We start from the raw sequence: 22,242 nt of genomic DNA, 5'->3' as shown, positions 1-22,242 counted from the left end.
TCGGCCCCAAAGCATGCTGCAACCCAGAGGTCCGACACCCCGGCCCGGAGCTTAGATCCCCACAGGGGAATGGAGCGAGAACCTCTGCTCCCAAGGGCGCCAGGTTTCGCCGTGCCCAGCCCTAATGTGCGCAGGACAGCGCTGGACCCGGCAGGGACGCGAAGGGAGCCGGGGCGGATCCGGCTGGCAGGTGCAACTTGCCAGCGACTCCTGTGTTCACGCCCCTGGGGAGGGCGGGTTTGGCCTAATGAGAACAAAGCTGGAGTCCGGGGAGACTGTCAGACAGGCGCTAAGACAATAGCAATAAAGGGAACTTGGAAGAGGACTGCTGCGCAAAGTTGTCCGCGAGTCCAGATGTCCTGGGATCGGTCGCGGGCTCCCGCTGCAGACCCCCCCCAACCCCCAGCCCCCGGCCCCGCCGCGGTACACGCAAAATCCCTGCTAGGCAGCCGGTCCCTGGATGCCATGCAAATGCCCTGGTCTTCCAGACCCAGCTTGGGGCTCCGGGGACGCTAGGGGCTTGGACAGCAGCCACCCAACAGGAAGACCCGCCAGCGCGCTCTCCTGGCTTTACCTTTCGGCGGGCTGCCTTGGAGTCCGCGGCGCGCCGCCCGCTGGCTGTGCCCTCAGCCCCTGCCGCCGCCGCTGAGAGCAGACAGCGGGAGCCAGGCTCGCTGCGCCCCGCCCCCGGGCGCCAGGCCCCGCCCCCGGGCGCCACGTCCCGCCTCTCCACGCTGGCCCGCAACCGCGCGGAGCCACGACGGCCCAGTGGGGTTTCCGCGTGAGCTGAGCCGGAGGCGGCGGCGGCCGCGGCTGCTACTGCTGCCACTGCTGCTGCTCTGGTTGCTGCCCCTGCCGCCTTCACCGCTGTGGCTGATGCATGCCACAGGCCAGCCAGGATGTCCCAAGTTGCCAAGGGGTACCGCCACCCTCCTCCCCAACAAAAGAAAATGAACTCCAGAATAGGACTACTCTGAGTGGGTTACATGCACCTGCAGCATCAGCATCACCTGGGGGCTTGCTAGAAATGCAAATTTCTGGGCCCTAACCCAGATCTAGTGAACCAAAATCTCTGGGGAGGGGGCCTAGCATTGTGTATTTTATGAAGCTCTCAGGGAGATTCCAAGCACATTAAAGTTGGAGAAGCACCGCCAAGAGAACTAAGTGGCTGATGAGATGCATGCTCCCTCAGTCCTGAGACCCACCAGCCCACCCTGGCTGAGGGTTTAACTTGGCAGTGTTTGCAAAGCTCAAGAGTACTTGTCTGCGCCCTGGATGTCATTCATCTTGCTTTATTGACTGAGAAGTCTTTAGAGATAAACAGAGGGGGGAATACATTTACTTCTGATCTGACAGCTCTAATGAGCTCAAAGAAGAATTATGTAAACATTATTAAGTGTAATAAACACGTGTCGGCATCAGGCAATCTTCTCTGGAGAAGGCTTGGCAAAAGCCGGCATGAGCCAACGTTTTATTCATAATGTCTTTTTAACTTTATGTTGCCTGTGTAATAGGCCTTTGGCTTTGCTGTTGCCCAGACGGAAAATCATTACCCCAGTAATGGATGAGCCAGTTCAAAAGGAGAACCACTGGGACGCTGAGAACTTTCATTCATAAATGCTATGTATGAGACACGAGGGAAACCATCTTCTGCCAATGTGCCATTTTAATTATCTAACTGGTGTACAGGTTTCTTGTTTCAACTTCCTAAGGCATCAACTATAGAAAGCAAATAAAACTTAGCCATTCACTCACCATTTGTAGTGAGTTCTCCTTCTCACTTTTTCCCACTGTACTTTCCAGAACTTTGGACATTATTAAATACAGATGTTCCTAGACTTACGCCAGGTTTACCTTCTGATAAATACATTGTAAATTGAGAATATAAAAAATGCATTTAATACATATAACCTACTGAACATCAGAGCTTAGCCCAGTCAGAACACTTATAGTCGGTAGCCTACAGTGGGGCAGGATCATCTGGTAACACAGTACACTGTAGAATATCGGTGGTTTACCCCGGTGATTGCAAGGCTGGCTGCCACTGCTGCTGCCACTCAGCCTCTCTCTCAGGAGTATCCTACTGCTTTAGCACTATCGTAAAGTCAAAAAATTTAAAAACCATAAGTTGTACCATCTTAAGTTAGGGACTGTCTGTACTGGGGGAATTGATGATCCATTGCCAGGGAGGAAAATGATGACACTGCCTTGACCTCCACTGCTAGCTCTAGGAATTGATTCTGGTTTTGAATATTTATTTGGGGTAGATGTAGAAGTTTGAATTGATTCTGGTTTTGAATGTTTATTTGGGGTAGATGTAGAAGTTTGAAGTTCCAGTCCTCAAGAAAGCCTGGTCAAAGCCTTACTCTGGTGTCCAGAGCAAGTGAGCCTTCAAAAAAACCTCTTCTCTACCACCTTCATGTTCCCCTCCTTCCTAAAAAATGTCAACCTGCTCTCAGCACCAAAAGCGTTACCATTTTAAGTAATGAAAGAGAAACATTATTATCAAGAAAATCAGTCCATCAAAGAATCCAAAACAGTTTGGCTTCTCTTCCCAAATTCCAAGAGTAATATATATGGGAGAAAAGACTAGAAATCTGGAACCACAGTGCTTATTCTAGAAAGGATATAGAATAGGAAAGAAAAGAAAGACAAGGAAAGGATGAAGGAATAAAAGAAGGGAAAGAAGGAGGCAGGAGGAAAGAAGGTAAGAAGAAAGAAGGAAGGAGGAGAATGGGAGGAGAGAGGAAGGAAAAGAACATTAACCGCTACTAAGACTTTTGAAATTAGAAAGAAAATGAGAAAGAGATGGCAGGATTGATTGGGCACAATGTGGCAGGGAGTTCCATGCTTATCCAACTGTATGTCAAGAGTAGGTTTCTTAGGTCAGTTTCCAAAGGAACAGACCCTGAGTAAGGATACAAGTGATTTATTAAGAAAGTGCTCATAGGAGAAATCAGTAAGAACATTGGGGAGAGTGGCAGGGGCAGCAGAAAGGAAAGGAGAAGAAGCTGAACAAGGGTCCAAAAGTCCCACAGCAGTGGATAGGGCTTGGCTTGATTCTGCAGGGAACTTCTAGAGTTTAAGTTAAGCCTCTAAATTGCCCCACACTGAATGAAGAGAGCTAGGCAGTTTGTTGGTAAACAGCCTCCCAGGGGAAATAAACTTCTTGGCACATCTGTAGGCTCCAGTAGCTTGAGGGCAGTCTTTCAGAGAAAAAGAAAAGCAAAGTTGCTAGTAGTTGAAAGCAATGGAACTCAGAAATTTGGGGAAGGTGGGATGTCACCACAAAAAAATTGTAAAAAGAATTGTACAGTATGTGAGTTGATTCTTGACTTTGTCTACTTCAGACAAAGTCAAATGTGAGTTTTCCATTTTGGGTACCAAGCATGAGCTGAGTGGCTAAAACCCCACCCAAGAGGGCTTGACATTGGGAAAGAGAACCTCAGCAAGAAGTGGCTATGGGATGTCCTACATGATGGGATAGCCGGGGAATTAAAGAGGCTTGGAAAATGTGAAATCATGTCAAAGCACTGAGATATAGGCCAGCTCTCCAGTGTCCTCACAACCTTGTCACCCACATGAGCCAGCATTTGGATACCTGGCATAAGAATATATGCACAACCAGTCCCTCTTAGCCAAAGAATTCATGACAGCTCACCCAAGTGCAGACAAATAGTGGGAATTTGCCCTTCCATCTCTTTTCCCATTCCTTCCCCTAAGACCAGAGGAAAGGGGAGTTATGCCTTGAAAGTGGAAGGAAAAGTTATCTCCAAACCAAGCCTGGGTTCCCCTGGAATCCTTTGTGCTGATTTGAAAAGAGGAGTAAGAACAAGCTTGTTTACTTCTCAGCAAAGGCTCCTTAAGCTCAAGACTGGTCTGTGATCAGGAAAAGAGAGCTCTGGTTGGAGACAAAACTGGAAATTTAAATTTAAACTTGATGGATTTTTAACAGTTGAAACTGAGTAACTGAAAGTTAACCAGAAATTATGAAATCTGCCCAAGGTCTTGTTAAGGGGTCTTCTACCTTATGGAAAAAGAAAAATGGACATAATGCATTTGAGACAGAGGTTTCAGAAAAATATAATAGTTTCATGTTTATACTTCAGTTTGTACAATAAATTGGTTATATTTGAAATTGTTTACTCCTGGCTGCCTCCCATGATGTGTCCTCAAGTAACTTTCCCTACCTTAGGTGAGCCTCCACACCAATGTTTACTGGGATGGCTGTGGCCTGGCATGGCTAGTCCTACCCAACCATCATGTGCCCTGAAATATTAAAAATGTTAGCAAGGCACAAAGGAAAAGCTATCATATAACTATGCGTGGCTAAACATCATGTATAAGTCTAATTATTTTGCTTTATTTTGAGGAAAATGACCAGCTTAGAAATATTCATAGACTAGCTTCTTCTCACTTTTCATTTGTAATTTCCTTCAAAATATCTATTTAAATACGTTGCTTTTATTTTGGTGGTAATGTTTGGCCCTGGGTATATGCACGTTGGTTCAACACTTTGGGAAACTGTTTCTATCATTAACTGAGAGCAGATTTGGATAATAATCTGAAGCTAGGAGAATCTGGTTTTGAAAATATTGTCATTTTGCCATCATACAGATGGCAGTAGTCCACTGTTCATTTTCACCAGTGTTTGGAATGCTCTGTTCTGTCCCAGTTAGAGATTCCAGCTCAAGTTTTCTATCTCTTCCTCCATCCTGTCTGGCACTTCCTAACCTGCCCTCTTGTTAGATTCTATTCCCACACTTCACTTGCTCCGTTTCCCACTTGGACCATGAGTCTAAGATAAGATACACAGTACATCCTGTGCTGAAACAGGGTGATAAATATGATTCATTAAACACAGTGTACATCAATATCAGGTCAGGGTGGAAAATATATAGCATAATGAATGGTCTACAATTTGAGATTCAAGGAAGTGCAGTCGTCCCATGGAGGGTTTTCAGTGGCATCATCAATCATGGAGGTAAAAGTGGAATGGTTTGTGGTTTACTGGAATGCCATAAAGATGTTTTCCACTTTCATTCTCACTCCCCAACAAACTCTCACCTGATTTCCTTGATGATCATAAAATCAATCCACCACCTGTGAGTAACTCATGGTTACCCTTTCCCCCTACTGATATCGCTTTTTAGGGCATCAGTTAGTGTCATATTATTATCCATGAGAAGCTTTCCAAAAATAATTTAATATAGGTTGCCAAAACTTATTGACTGACCATGGACTTAGAATTCAACGTCTTGCAAGGGGGTTGAACTACTGATTCCCCAAAGACTAGAATTTCTTTGAAAAAAATTATAAGATCTGGCTCTAACTGCTCACTGAAAAAAAAAAAAAACTTTTTCCCTCCCATTTCAAATTATTTCTTAAAGGCTCAGTTTTCAGGAAATTAATGTCAGTGATGGGAAAAATGTGAATCTACTGAGAAAATCAGGATTTATGGAGGGTATACAATGTGTTTAATACAATTGACTCATGAAATTTTATATTCATAAATATTCTTGTTCAATTTTTCTGAACTGAACAGCTGTTTTGGAAGAGAAATTTTCAAATGTAAACTAATATTTCATGTATACATAAATTATTAAGATCAATTAAAATATGTAGGTAATATTCCAGGTTGCAGTAGTAGCATAATAAAATATGTGTTTGTGTAAAACATCCAAATATTTAGTTAGCACAAAGAAAGGTCTTGTGTCTGTTTTTTTAGCTTTCAAGAAAGTTGAGAAATTAAGTCAACTTCAATTAAAACAAAAAGATATATATGAACATTTCATCACATTTCTATAAATTGTATGCTAGTTGCATAACTGATTTCTATTACAGTTATAGAGGGGACTTAACTTCAGTTTAAAAGACTGTATTCAAAACCTCATGCTTCCACTTTAAGTATCTTTTCTCCCTTCGTCACAGCCTCTCAGACATCTGTCTACAACTAAATCAAGTCTCTCTGTGAAGTACGTAATGCTCTGTAAAACCAACACACAAATACACTTTTGGCCTTCACTAATTTACATAACCTTAGGAGTAGATTTCATCACAAATCTACAGTGACTCAAAACTAGGTATATATGCCAACATGTGTATTCACAGGACAATACTCTAGATTTTATATAAAGTTTTGAATAAATAATTCACCTCTTAAATTAGAAGTGAAGGAAGGTCATCTTCAATTTAATGTTCACCGACTGCTCACTGCGCACTAGGCGCTATTATCATAAAGATGAACAAGACACAGCCCTCCCAGCCCACTGTAGATCTAGGGCCATAATTGCAGATTGCATAAACTCTTACATAAATGAAGGTGGTAATTCTTCACAAGTGGCATATTCCAAAACGCTACATATTTTTTATTTGCCTTCACAATTATAATGACATTTTCTCTTAGACGAACTTTAAAACTTTAGCTGTAGTGTGCTGAAAAAATAATCCTTCTGGAATTTTAATTAAAATTGTATGTATCAATATGGTATATAGGACAGTTTCGGAATTTAAATATTGTTTTAATTTTGTAAGTTCCTATTTCTCACTAGAAAGATTAAGTAGCCCCCTTCTTTTTCTCTAGTTGTCTCTTGTTTCTCTATTGTCTCTTGTGAGAGACAATAATTTTGTATGTCTTTATCTTCTTCCCCCCAAAATATCCCCCAAAAAATTTAAAAATAGAGAAATATGACATCCAGATATATAGTACTATTAATTTTTGAAATCTGTGCATGCTCTTCAAGAAGTGTATTTAACATCTCTATCAGGTTTAAAAATCATACATATAGGCCAGGTGCAGTGATTCATGCCTGTAATCCCAGCACTTTGGGAGGCTGAGGTGGGTGTATCACCTGAGGTCAGGAGTTCGACACCAGCCTGACCAACATGGAGAAACCCTGTCTCTACTAAAAGTACAAAATTAGCTGGGCATGGTGGCACATGCCTGTAATCCCAGCTACTCAGGAGGCTGAGGCATGAGAATTCCTTGAATCCGGGAGGCAGAGGTTGTGGTGAGCCGAGATTGCGCCATTGCACTCCAGCCTGTGCAACAAGAACAAAACTCCGTCTCAAAAAAAAAAAAAAAAATCACACAAATACAGTACTAGTTAATTCTGGTGCTGCTATGCATGCATACTGGAACTGAACAATTAAGTACATGTTAGATTGGCAGATTGTAAGAGATAGGTTTCCCACTGTCACAGTGGGAGCTAACAGATAAACAAAGAGGATGTTGGAAGAATCCATGAGATAATAGGTTACAGTTTGAAACATCCATATAAACTCATGTTAAGCTTAATATACAGAGAGATGGTTATGTATAGAAATATTTATAGAAATGTTGATATATACTGGTTAGTATACATGTGTATATCTTCTTGCTCTGTCAACTGAATGGTCCTAGAAGAAAAGATGGTCCAGTAGCAATGAACACACTTAGCATCCAGATCTTGGTTTCTAATACCATTCTCCAATAAACAGAACCAAGGCTTCTTAGAGAAATGACTGATTCTAGGGTTGGGGCAGGAAATATTAACAATTATCAAAATAACTAATATTTATGAAGTCACTCCCCTCCTCCTGTAAATGAGCTATATATTTTATATGTATTTTTCCTCCTTTAATACTCACAAAAGTAGCCAGAGCCTGTAATCCCAACACTTCGAAAGGCTGAGGTGGGAGGATGACTTGAGGCCAGGAGTTCAAGACCAGCCTGGGCAATATAGTGATACCCTGTCTCCACAAAAAAAAAAAATTAAAAAATTAGCCAGGTGTGGGGCACACATCTGCAGCACTGACTACTCAGGAGGTTGAAATGGGAGGATTACTTGAGTGCAGGAATTCGAGGTTTCAAGGTTGTAGTGATCTATGATTAGGCCACTGCTCTCTAGCCTGGGTGATTGAGTGAGACCCTGTATTAAAAAAAAATAAAAAAGATACTCAATAACCCTGTTAGGTAAGAACTGAATCTAAATTTTAGGGTGTCACAACTCGATACCATTTTGAATACTATGACAGTTAGGTTTTTGTTTGATTTTTTTTTTTCCTTCATGACTTAAAACCAGGAAAACCCTTTCAAGCAATTTATTTTTCATTAAAATTCTTGGGGTGGTAATATTTATTAGTCTATGCATACCTGACAGTATCTTTTTGTTAGCACTGACCATAAAAAAAAATGACCTAACCAGGAATACATATAATTAGACATAAAAAGTATTTTCTCTTGAAATTCTATAGAGATTCTTCCTTCTTTTGGAGCATTTAGATTTTGATATAATCTGGTTCTGCTTCTTCTTTGGGTAATACAGCATTTATATGATGCTAATTTACTTTTTTAAATTAATAAGGTACATTAGGAAATGCTTGTGTATGGGCCATTTTTGGTAATACTAATTAATACTCTAATCATGAATTGATCTGAAGGCTCAAGTATTTTAGAGAAATTGTTTGTATTTTAAAATTTGTAACAGACGACATCTGTATGCCTTCATGCTGTCTAACTGATCCTTGATTTTGTTTCATTATCTGCACTCCTCAAAACTGTGCTTCAGATGTGGCAGGAGGCCAAGCCCTACACTGGGTAAAACGTAATTGTTCTAAGTCAGTCATGGTGGCCCCTTTTCTGCATTGGGGCAGGAACATGGGATGCAAGTTCAGTCAAGGAGTCAAGGGAAACGTGTGTGTCTGTATGTGAGTGAGTGTGCACGCACGCACAGAGGGAAATGGTCCTTTTCCTTAAAAAAAAGAGGAATACACTGCTCTGCACTTGTGACAACCATCCTGTAACAATAAGATAATGTAATATGATGAAAAATATAGAGTAGAAAGAGGAAGAAAAACTATGTCCTTGATGACATCGTTGGGCTTCTGTATTAATCTAACTTGGAGCCATCATATTTCCAGATTTCTTGCTTTATAAAATAATATATCATTGTTACAATTATTCTGAGTTGAGTGTATTCTACTTATAGACAAAAGTATCATAAAATATTTTTAACATTATTTTATCCATTTTCTCCTTTTCTTTATTTCTCATAATTTATATTGACTCTTATAGATATATTTAAAACATTTTATTATGAAAGATAACATATTTACAGAAAATGATACAACACATGAATGTAGAGTATAATGAGTTGTTATTAAGAAACACCACTGGAAATATCAGCCAGCCACCCAGAAGCCTCAGCATACCATTCTTCAATTCTCTGTCCTCTTCCTTGGTAGTAATTACTCTCCTGACTTCTAAAATACTCTACAGTACAGTATTTTTTTTTCTCTAAGTTTTCCACTGATGTATTCCTAAACAATATAGTTTGGTTTGACTCTTTGGAGTTTTATATGAATAACACAGTATGTATTATTTTAAGACTGTTTCCCTTCTCTCACTCCATGTTATGTTTGAGAAATTAATCCATGTTCTTTTGAGTAGTTGCACTTAATTTTGTTGTAATACATTATTTCAATATATGAATATAACACAATTTCCATATTCATTATGCTGTGGATAGATACTGAATTGTTCCCAGTTTTTGCCTATTGCAAACAATGCTGCTATCACTGAGCTTGTTTACGTATCATGATGTTAGTACCCACCACCATCTGAGAGTGTATATTTTGAGTAGATTTGCAAGGTTGTAGGGTAAGTATACAGTCAATTTTACTAAAAAATGCCCGATTGTTTTCCAAAGTGATTGCACCAATTTACACTCACTGAAGTAGTTTATTAAAGTTTTTTGTTGCTTCACACCCCAGCCAACATTTGGTATTGTTAAACTTTAAAAAAATTTTTGTCTATCTGTTGGGCAGGTAATACCTCATTATGGTTTTATTTTGCACATACCTAATTATTGATGGGAATGTTTAAAATATTGCACTTTTGATTTGCTAAAATATCAGAAGTTTACTGGCCTAATATATTTTCTTGTTTGTTAAATACCTGTTTTAGCCTTTTTTGTGTTTCAGTGAGGCATTTATCAAAGGAAATTCTGATTTAAAAACTTTAACATTGACAACACAGAGCCCGTAAAAGAACTTGGTGAATCTAAAATTAATGCAACTCATCATTCCCAATGCACTTAAAAACCATTTCATGTGGACCTTGAAGCCCTTTTAACTTCTCACTGCCAAACCAAGCTAATAATAAATTTTAAATGCTAGAGGAAAATTAATAACCTCACATTCATTAATGTGTCTACACCTGTAAGATGAATTGTGTAAACCTCTTAGCAACAATCTATAAAATATGTTGTAAATACTTTTAAAACCCCTTCAAGTGATATTCTTATTTAAATTTTAGTTATAATACCCGAGATGCCACATTCTGGATTTTTAGTATAGTTTTAAATTTTCAGTAGATTGCTATTCTATTATATAAACAGAAATATTAATGGCAAAGTCATTTATTGAGTTTTTGTCTACTGAAAGCAAAGGTCCTGGTGGAAATTGATTGGTAAGTTGAAGCTTGTCTTTAAGAAACAATGGTCTCTATCTGAATTACACATAATTTTTAAACTCTATACAGAAGTGATTTGCTAAAATATCAGAATAATTGAGTTCCTCTTCTTCTCTAAAGAAATACATATTTTACAACAGAATGTATAACATAGCACATAAATATAAGCATGACTTCCCATGACATATTTCTATTTTTGTATGTGTATAAATACAAAATATTAGCATTAATCAAATTGTGAAGCACAAGTATATTAATCTGTTTTTATCAAAATAGAGTTAATATGTGTTATACCCAGAAAGAAAAAATAAGAAACGTCTCTTTTTTGAAATACATATGACGTGTGTGTTTATTGGGGGTTATTAGGTTTTTCCTTGTTATTAGGTTTTTGCTTGTTTCCAACAGGGTTATTAAAAAATGTTAGCATGCTATCTGATTTTACTGTTAGAGAAGTACAGAAATGTTACAGAAAGCTGGTTTAAAATATCTATTTGAAAATGACTTCATATTTTAACTATGACAGAGTAACCAGATGAGGACCTCTGACCTAAAGGAATTATAAAATGGTAATAAATATATGAAGCCATCATTTGCAGGAATTAATCAATAGGCTGGACAAAATTATAGACCCTGAAAGAAGAGGAACACAAGAAGTGAGCCCTGTGATCACTCCAATGACACTTCAGCTTTCTCAATGGCAGGAAAATGGAACTTACAGGATTAATGGTCTCAGTGATTTGAAAAGGGAGAGATTGGTGATCCAGGATGTGAAAACATCTGAAATTTGCAAGGCATGTTAACTAAGAAGATCAAGCTATGCTAAAAGGGGCCCCAGCAGTGTGTGTGGGGATTAATTGGAGTCCTTGGCCAAGGACTGGGCTATGTATGTGCAAAGTGAGGCTTCACAAAACCTAGCTAAGATTTTTTTTTCAGGGCTGAGAACTGAGTAGTAATACTACAGTACATATACTGCCAGAATTCATTGGAATTGCAGCCAGCCAATGTGATGAGATCTCAATTGTCATTCAGTTGATATTCAGATAAATCATATCTAAAGAGTAAGGACCATGCCCTAGGCAAGGGACTGCCTTAGGCTGAACTTAATAACTAAAAACTAAATATAAATAAAGCCATTAAAAAGAATAAATCTACATAAGACAAAATCAAAAGCATCCACCAGTGATTTAGCTGTCACAGTTAAAAAGGCAATTGTTTAAGGAAGACAACACAATTCTAGATGCCCTATAATTTAAGACTTATAATGCCCAGCATATAACAAAAAATTACTAGACATATTAAAAAGAAATGAAAAAAGGTGACTCATAGTTGAAAGAAAACACAATCTATATAAATCAGTACTAAATATACAGATGTTGGAATTAGCAGACAAAGATTTTAAGCAGGTTTTATAAACATTTTAAAGGATAATGTGATCATGATGAATGAACAGATGGGGTTTCTCAGAATAGGTATGAAAACTATCATATGAAAGAAATGGAAATTATAGAATTGAAAAGTATTATATTTGATAAAAATTTACTTGATAGCATTAATCATAGATTGACAACATTTAAAAAGTAATTGAGTTCAATAACAAAGCAATATGTAATTATGTAATTTGAAGAATAGAGAAAAAATAAGGTAAAAAGTTGAACAGTGCTGAACCTGTGGGACAATACCAAAAATTACAACACAAACATAATTGAAGTCTTACAAGAAGAGGAGAAAAGGGGTGGGGGGAAAGAAGAGACAGAATATGAATAAAGCAGTAAACAATATTTAAAGAATGATAGCCAGTATTTTCTGAATTTGGTTAGAAACATCAACTTAAAGAGACAAAAAAGCTATGAGAACACCAAATAGGATAAATGCAAAGAAAACCATGCCCAGACACATTATAAACAAACGGACAAAAACCAAAGATAAAGAGGAAGTCTTTAGAGCAAATAAAAAATCATGGCACATTATGTTCATGGGAACATAATCATATCACATTATGACAGTTTATTTCTTGTGAGAAACAATACAGTAAAAAAAGTAAATGCAATGACATCTTTAAGTATTGAAAGAAAAAAAAAACCCTGTGAATTAAAAATTCTATATCCAGCTGAAATAGTCTTCAAAAATGAAGGTGAACCAAAGATACTTTCAGATAAATGAAAACAGAAGGAATTAATCAGAAACAGACCTGTATTGCAAAAATGGCAAAATAAACCTTTCGTGTCAAAAGAAAATTATAGCGATGGAAATTCAGATTGACAGGAAGAAAAGAGAGCACAGAAATGTTAAATATTTGGGCAAAATATAAAAGACTATACATTTTTCTTCTTTTATTTCTTTAAAAATATTATTCTTTAAAGTAAAAATTAAAACAGAATTTTAGACCTTTTAATGCATGTACATGCAATACATACATGCAGAACACACAATATCACAAAGAAAAGGGATGAATGAAACTATAATGTTGCAAGGTTTTCACATTTTACATGAAGTGGTACAATATTATGTAGACTGTTAAAAAGGACATATATTATAATCTCTAGAACAATCACTGAAACATATTGCAAGGAAGTATAGCTAAAGTACCTATTTCTCATTTACTTTTAACTACATGAAAGTAGAGAGGAGAAAAAAGCAATATATCTTCCCCACCTACCACAAGGGTAATGGTCAATACTATAACAAAAGACAGGTCAGCAAGAGAAAAGCATAACAAATTCATTTAACAAAGTTTTATGAGACATGGGAGCCTTCAGAAGTGAAGGCCCAGAGACCCAGAGAAAACTGTTTTAATGCTAAGTTTGATAAGACAGGTAGATAGTTATGGAGAAACATGATTAAACAAAAAGAGTATAACTGAATGGTAATAAACTGAGTGGGGAACCCAGCAAGGCCTGTTTGTTCAGATTTTTTTCTCTCTCTCTGTAAGATATCCATGTCCCTAACCCCCCCAATATGGAGCAGGTTACTTGTTCCATTGAGGACTTTCAGGAGGAAGGGAGAAAATCAGAGACCTTCCTAGGTTGTATGCCTTGCTCTGGGGGAGAGAAATTCTAGTTTCTATGACTCACTTAGGGGATAATGGAGCAGATGGAGAGAAGAGGATGGAAGAAGGTCAGAGTCCTTGCTTCTGCAGCCCTTCCAATCTCCTTCAGTTCAAAGTACTCAGCATCTTAAGTTAACATAGTTTGGGGTATTTTGTTCTGACTCCCAACAGAAGAAAACCATACAAGCATCAAAGTACCAAAATCTAAGAGGTAAGATTAAATAGGCAATCTTAAATCTTTGAATACTGTTAAAAAATATATATGTTTTTGTTTAATATGTTGAAAAGTATGTATTTCAAGATAGGTTAGCTTTAGCTTGCCTGAAAATGCTAAGTTGTCGAATTCAGCCAAATTCAGTTTGAGATATTCAAAATCATATAAAGTGTAAACGTTTTTAAAGAAGACTATTAGTAGGTCTGTTGTCCAGCTACATCTGACTTATAAAATAAATGGAAGTTGGGGTTTTTATTTGTTTTTACGATGTGCACACATATTCTTAAGACCATCAGTATCAGCGGTTTTTCAGTGTTTTCTTTTTCCCAAAGCACTTTTTTTTTTAAATTGAAGTCCTTTATAGAAGACCAAGATAGAAAAACAGATATAATAAGTAATGTAGCTTTGTCAACATTAAGGTGGGGGTTCTGCAGAGGATTTCCTATGTCGATCATCTCTGGTGAACTTCCCTTCAGTGTCCAGATAAGCACTAGAAAAATCACTGATGTGAAACATTTCCCTTACATACATAAAATTTCAACTGATACTTAGAGTCTGTTAAATAATTATCTTGGAATCTATGTTAGAATCAGGACAATGACCTTTATGTTATTCTATTTTGAGATTTTAAAAGTATTAAAAAGGGTATATATTTTAGAACATTTCTTAAAATAGTTTTTTATATATACTGTAATTTAAAATTGAGATTTAGAAATTGATAAATCAATCTTCTATCAATTTACCAATTCTCTCACTAGTCTATCAAAATGACCAATAAATTATTGTATTGCCAGATGTACTTAAAATGGCTAAAATAGCATACTGTCCATTTATTTCGACTTCTAACTTCCATTGTGCCTTCATTCTACCAGCTTGGACATTGAAAGGCATCACCATTGATATAAATCCCAATTATTTCCTAATTTTAAAATGAAGGGAATAGTCAAGTTCATTTCTGTCTCCTAACTCATATGGAAGCATATTTTTTTAAAAAAATCATTTGTAAATTTTTCTTAAAAGTAGACATCTATCTGATTGTTTCATTAACGGTTTAAAATTATTAACACACTAAACAAATTTGATTGTAATAGACAAGCTTAGTTAAAGCTCCTCTTTTATATTGCTATTTTTAACATACTAAACAAAATCATTCTATTTAAAATAATGGGCATGTGTTTTCATTGTATGTAGAGTTTTTTTGTCCTTGAATTTTTTTACCAGTTTATACAAATAGGTAAAGAAGAATAAAATAGCATCACAGACTCATGAGAGTAACATGCTAAAGTTCAGGGCACACCAAGTTATAAATCTGAAAGATCCACTTGTGTGGGATAAATCAACATAACTATTCAACAATTAAATCTATAACATATATATTTCTTAATTACCAGGCATTTAGTTTCCTTTTACAAGCTTACTGTTGCATTCTTTATAGCTGATTATCACATCATTCTTTATAAATGATATGTGATAAAGAGTGGCTGCATAACCTCAGAATATTCATCAAGAGACATATGTATCAGTGGTAAATCACACTTGACTTGTGCAATGCCGATAGAGGAAGAGCAATCTTCCAGCTCCCTATGTGTGAACCGTGTGGGTACATAACACTACAATTTAAACAACTAAAATAAAATCCACAGTAGACCAAGACATTGAATTGAAATTTCTCAAGACCAGACCAACCAAGCAAGGAAACAAAAAATACATTATTTCCCTTAGTTTGGTTTCAGTTAATAATCTCTACTGTTTTAAAATTATCTTCTTTAATAGCAAGCACTTGAAACTGACTTTGGCAGAATGGAGTTGGAGGGAGAGAAGCTTACAGAGCCAAACGGAAGAGTGACAGATAGTGAAGAAACAAAAAGAAACCAAGAAGCTCCCAAAAGTCCTGGTAGCAGGGGTGAGTCCACAACTTTATTAGTTATCTATTGCAATTTAACAGATTACTCCCCAGACTTAGTAGCTTAAAATGACAATAAGCACCATTATCTCTCACAGTTTCAATGGTTAATAATTTGGGAGCATCTTGGCTGTTTTTGTCTCAGGGTGTCTCATGAAGTTACCACCAAGATGTTGGCCACAGGCCGGGCACGGTGGCTCACACCAGTAATCCCAGCACCTTGGGAGGCCAAGGTGGGTGGATCACCTGAGGTCGGGAGTTTGAGGCCAGCCTGACCAACATGGAGAAACCTGTCTCTACTAAAAATACAAACATTAGCCGGGTGTGGTGGTGCATGCCTGTAATCCCAGCTACTTGGGAGGCTGGGGCAGGAGAATCGCTTGAACCTGGGAGGCGGAGGTAGCAGTGAGCTGAGATTGAACCATTGCACTCCAGCCTGGGCAACAAGAGGGAAACTCCATCTTGGAAAAAAAAAAAAAAGATGTTGGCCACAGCTGAAGTCAGGTGAAGGATTAACCAGAGCCAGAGACCCCAGTTCCAATGAGGTTCACTCACATGGCTGTCAAGCTAGTGCTGGACTTTAGCAAGAGCGTCAGTTTTTCTTCACATTCAAGTCCTCTAGGTCAGTTTGAGTGTCTGAACAGCACAGTGCTGATTCCTTCTAGAAACAGAGATGAGAAAGAAAAAGAGATGAGAGAAAGAAAGAAGGAAGGAAAGAAAGAAAGGAAGGAAAGAGAGAGAAAGAAAGAAAAAGAAAGAAAGAAAGAAAGAAAGAAAGAAAGAAAGAAAGAAAGAAAGAAAGAAAGAAAGAAGGAAGGAAGGAAGGAAGGAAGGAAGGGAGGGAAGGAAGGGAAGGAAGGAAGAAAGAAAGAAAGAAGGGAAGGAAGGAAGGAAGGAAGGAAGGGAGAGAGAGAAGGAAGGAAGGAAAGAAAGAAAAAGAAAGAGAAGGAAAGAAGAAAGAAAGAAAGAAAACAAATCAGGTAAAGTTGTATCCTTTTTATGACCTAGATTTGAGAGTTACACAGAAATTACACACTCTATTCATTAGAAGCAAGTCACTAAGTCTGCCAAAATCAAAGAAAAAGGAATGAGTTTCCATCTTTTGAAGGGAGGGGTGTCAAAGGATTTGCAGACATACTGAAACCACTACAACATCCTTCCTAGGGCTTCTACTGGAATGGATCAACTCCAGATGTTTTATTCTGGTTTTGTATCATCCTGGTGAAAGTTCAAAGTCAAAGGAAAGCCAAACTGTCATATTTTGTTCATGGATCTACCCTTTGGTGAGGGAGGCTAGAAATCTTGGCTTAAATTTCTACTAAAACTATACATAATGGAAATTATTAATAATTCCTAAAAGGATTTAAAGGTTTTATTATTTATATTTGTGTAATACAAATGATTTGGATATTAAGATTCTCAAAACAATAAAAGTCCACAACATATGGAAACAGCAAATTTGAAAAAAAAACAAAATTAAACGTATTAAATATCTATCAAATACAATTCCCTGTCACGTTGCATATTCTTTGACGAGCACAGCACAGTACTAACAACAGTGTTCACAAGATTGAAGACCTCCTGTATTGCTTTTCAATCTAATATCTCAAGCACAGTTAGATTTTCCATCTTACGCAACTATGGATTTCTATTCTTCAATACTTTCTCTAAGCAAACGGTGTAACTGCTCATTAAATTGGTTCCTCTTCCAACTGTATTTCAATTAGTGGTAACATTTTTCTGTTACAAACTCTAGAAATGAATTCTATTACCAATAAAACTGTTCTTACTTCAGAGATGAATAAAATCTTCTAAAAATACTTTCTGAACTGACACTGTTAACCTCTCAGGATATAAGAAACTTTTATAACATCGTTTTTCTTGGTGTACAGGCAACCCAGAACCAGCTTCCACCTGGTTCTCTCTCTCTCTCTCTTGCCCTCCCTCTCTCCCTCCCACCCCTTTTCTGACCTTTTCAGAAGCAGAATTTGGCATGGAGCCCAGCTCTAGAATATGTTTCTTTCCTTCACTTACTCCACTCTTAACAGCCAACTGGTTTGCTTTGGTGGGGAATCAGCCACCATGACATGAGAACGCTGCAAGTGTCTCACATGAAGAATCTGGTGCAGCTTCAAGAGTGAGGTGAACAATTTGGCAACACCAAGCATGCAGCAGACATCCCAACAATAATTCAATAATAAAAAATAAAATTAGCAATTGATTTACCCCACCAAGAATCTATCAGTCATAAAAACAAAGAAAGTAAAAGAAAGAACTTTCTGTTTCTTTGAGTAAATGATTTTTGAAGGATGGCTATAAAGGAAATATAGTCAGTGTTTAATCTTGTAGTCCATAAATGTTTTCTTCAAGTTGTAGGAAGGAACTGAAGTGTAACAAAAGAGGGAAGGAATGTCCCACACCCATTCATACCAAATGAAGTAGGATATTTACTAATACATGTTCAAAAAAAAGGGATACGATGGGAACTGCAAAGACATAGGATTGAGAGTGCACTAATGTGATATCACATGGTTTGAAACTTCTAACTTAACTAATAAATAGAAAATAATAACAATAATAGCTACCTCTGAAAAGACAGAAATGAGGCTCTGAGGTCATTAATCTGAGAGGCGTATAAAAGATGCATTTTTCACCTCCGCGATTTAGGGAATACTTACGCCACATCAGAGCAGACATTGCAACCTATTTGAATATATATTTTCAATATCATTTTGGCCTCATTGGCCTCATTTTTTTGGTGGGAAATAAAAACTACTCAAGCTTATCAGTCACATCCCACCTGTTCTGAAACAATAAGAAAGAGTCCCAGCAGACAACGTTTTCATACTTAGAAAGCTCAAGGTACTTAAAGAAATAACATTCTAATTACTTCTCTTCTGGCCTCAGATGACTACGATGTGTTGCCTATTTTTCTAAGACAGTGCTTTCCTAACCATGGAGTCCCTGGTTTCCTCAGGGTTCCTCAAGACTGGGTGTGCTTGGGGTGGGGGACTTGGCCCTAGGTCCTCCCACACCAGCTTCTTCCACCCCAAGTGGAGCCACCCAATTGTATCTTTTACATGCAGAACTTACAAGCAAGATGCCATGTGAAGAAAGGGCTTCACAACTGAAAAGAAATTTGAAGACTGTTCCTTTAAGGCAATGGCAAACACGAAAACAAAGAAGCAAGCAAAACAAACCAGTTGGCTGTTAAGAGTGGAGTAAGTGAAGGAAAGCAGCCTATTCTAGAGCTGGGCTCCATGCCAAATTCCGCTTCTGAAAAGGTCAGGCATTCCCCCACTAAAAGTTCCCCAAAGAGGCTCACCATTTCCCTGTGCTCTCTCAGCATAACAGCGGATTCTAAGACACAGTGAGACATCTGGAAAATAAAAAGATAATCTCCTTCTCCGTTTACTAGCCTCTGGCCCCATTGGCCTTTCTCCCATCTTGGCCATCGTCCTTGCCACTGCCATCCACACTTCTCAAAGACTTCCATTGCCTGCCTCCATCCAGGCATCACTCCCAGCTTTCACCAAATTTTACTTTCTTTTCCTCTTCCTTATCAAAAGTTGCCTGTCCTGGGCCCATTTCTTCGTTTCCGTGTGACTCATTAGTTAAGCTAATAACCAATTCTGCCCAGAGTGATAATTGCTTAATAAATAACCAACTATTTATTCAATCATTTGCATACTCACTAACTCACTCAACTAATATTGTCAGGCTTTGTATTCCTAGAAAAAAATCGAGTAATTTAAGTAATTATGATAGGTCAGTGGCATGACATATTCAGGCAGGGAAACTCCACCTGGCACCTCATAAATGGCTACTACTGCCCCCAAAAAAGAATTTATTATAGTTCGTGGTGTTATGATACTTGTTTGTGTGTTGGTAGAGGGAGAAGTAGAAGGAAGAAGTTGTTTTTTTTTTTTTTTCCGGGAGAAATAAAGTCTATCTGTGACACGAACTAGCTGGATGATTTTGAACAAGTTGTTTCAACTTCCTGATTTCTACACCTTTAAAATGAGTGATCTAGAGCCAATTATCTTTAAGCCTCTTTACAAATCTTTATTCAGTCTTAGGATTCTTGTTCTCAACAGGAGATATCTTCTTTTGCCATTTCCTTCCATAATATACCTGTCACTATTACAAGATGCTTTTTCACCTACTACCCCAAAAGGAACACATAGAAACTCAGAACAAATAGAAACACAGACTATTAGTTTGTTCAACCAGAGATGTCCTTAGCGCCTTACAGCCCTCTGCATGGAAAATGCTTGGCTCACACTAGCTCCCTGTATCTTATTTAAGGACAATCCCAGTTCAATATTTTCATAAGCACATAGCCAACTTAATGATAATAGGAAACTTCTTTCCCCAAAATTCCATTATGAAAATTTTCAAATGTGCAGAATATGAAAGAATAATATATTAGTCACTATAAGGGCCCCTCCTGGATTCTATAATAAACATTTTACTTTATCACATTATTATTCATCCATCTCTCCATGTTACCATTAATTCAGAAGATAAGGATTTAGTAAACAATGTTAAAAATTACCAAATTTGATAATAAATTGTTTGTGAATGTTTATAGTTTATATTTTGCTATCATATATCCAAATAAGGCATATTAGAGTTTTGCTCTCTGCATTTTGTGTTCTAGTTAAGTTACAAGGAAAAATTGATACAACAGTGTGAATATGTCAGTAATTTCTGCATGTCTCAGGATATATTTTCTAATTAACTGGAGGTAAGATGATCTTTTTTTTGAAAGGATAGTTTTTATAAACAATTTCATTATATTTAGGACGTATTTACTGACTTTCCCCTATGTGCTAGGCCGTCAGGATAGTCATAGCTCTTACCCACAGGGAACATATTGTCCAGAAGAAGTAATAAAATACAACAATATGTCACATACAGTTATTACAAATTTATAGTTAGGAACCCATAGTGGATACTGTGGTGTGCAACCCAATCTCTCTTTAGTAAAGACTGTGGGAAGTTTTGGAGAAGAAAAGCTTTAAGCTGAACCTGTCTCCTACTAGCCTCAGCAGCAGAGAACCAAGATCAGGTCCTTCCCAAGGGGCAGACCACATTGAAATCAGGCCTATGCAGGGGTAGAAAGACCCAGCCCCTTGTCTCAACTGGGGACCTCACTGAAGGGTCATCCCAGTTCTAGAGCTCCCCATGATATCAGCTGAAGTCTTTACTGACACTACATCAGAACCCAACTATATCCAGTCATTCTTCCATTACTTTCCCATAGGTGTTGACCCCAAGTGGCTCACTAATAAACTTTCTCAATGAAAACTTTAATCTCAGTCTGTTTCAGGAAATCTAACCTGAGGCAGAACCTAAATGAAAATCCACTGCTCTAGAATGAGTTCTTTTCTGGCATTATTTAATCATAACATAAGAATTTTCATTTTTATAGTACTTATATTATCACAACTAATATATTAAGTGCTTTATAGACATTAGAAATGTATATGATCTTACTTAACCCAAAGGATGACTTTATGTCATGGGAACTATTACTATCCTCATTTCACACCTGTATCAATAGAAGCTAAGAAGTTATTTCACTCTAATTATACAGTTTGTAAGTAGAAAGGCCAGGGTTTGAACCTAACCCTTCCCAATTGGATCATACTATACTGTTTTCTTTAATCTTGCTGACACAAAAGATTATGGAGTCAACCTAGCAATTCATGTTTTAGTCATCCTATACATTATCACTTTCTAGATGTATTCAGGTCTTTATATTACACATGTCAAACTGGAGATGACTTCAAGATCAGAGGCATGAAGAGTGATAGTTTCTTCCCCCTGTATTGATCTCACAGCCTCACCTGTGAAATGCTGAAATGTTGGAAATTTTGCAGATGGAAGCAGCTGAGAATTCTAGCTAGCCTTTTGTAAAGGAAAGCTATTTTGCCATTTAGTGACAATTCAATGACATTTAAATGTGAATGCAAGTCAGCAGTAGAGAGAAGAGAAAAAGAGAAAACAAGAAGGATAATGAAGGGGAAACTAAAAGAAAATTAAGACAATGTCTGATTTAAATAATATATTGCAACTCAGGGCTCCAGAACAAATAAGCCAGGAAGATTTGGGCCAGTCAAGACATAGTAAATGATACTAGTAATACAACAAAGATGACATAATTTCACCAAACCAGATTTCTGTGGAATAACAGGCAGTCTTTTGAATTATACTGCGTTATACTGTTTTATATTTAATGATGTTCCCTGGCATACAGGAAAAAAAATCAATATTCATTTATTCCCTTCAAAAAATGCTCAAAGAGCATTTTCTAGAACTATTTCCTCAGTGTGGTGGATAAGGTAAGGGGAAGGAAACTAGTTATTATAAAGCTTTCACAGTGCTCCAGGCATTGTACTAGACCTACCCTTTGCCATCTGATATTTCGTTTTGTCCTCATGAAATTATAGGATCAGTGCAAGTGTATATCTTTGTCCTTAGGAGTTTTCAAAATACTTGAGGTATCAGGACTGAAAAGGCTAAAAAAATCAGCAATAGCCAATGCATATAAAGTATTTATTTGTCAAGTATTTTCTTCCTACATTTTATTCTTTTTAAAGAAAAATCAATTTATTATA

General features: G+C 37.4%; 1 protein-coding gene across 1 annotated transcript in view; it reads right to left on the bottom strand.

Annotated features, from left to right (window-relative positions):
- The window catches only part of RARB (retinoic acid receptor beta), a 769,542-nt gene extending 768,885 nt beyond the window's left edge, over positions 1 to 657 (bottom strand). Inside the window, exon 1 of the mRNA XM_016940587.4 lies at positions 575 to 657. The gene's annotated coding sequence lies outside the window, so the exon portion shown is untranslated. The remainder of the gene's footprint in view (positions 1 to 574) is intronic.
- Positions 658 to 22,242: the final 21,585 nt, after the last annotated feature.

The sequence above is a fragment of the Pan troglodytes genome, chromosome 2 (assembly GCF_028858775.2).
Source record: "Pan troglodytes isolate AG18354 chromosome 2, NHGRI_mPanTro3-v2.0_pri, whole genome shotgun sequence".
Taxonomy (NCBI): Eukaryota; Metazoa; Chordata; class Mammalia; order Primates; family Hominidae; genus Pan; species Pan troglodytes.
This window is presented reverse-complemented; position numbering and strand designations above follow the sequence as displayed.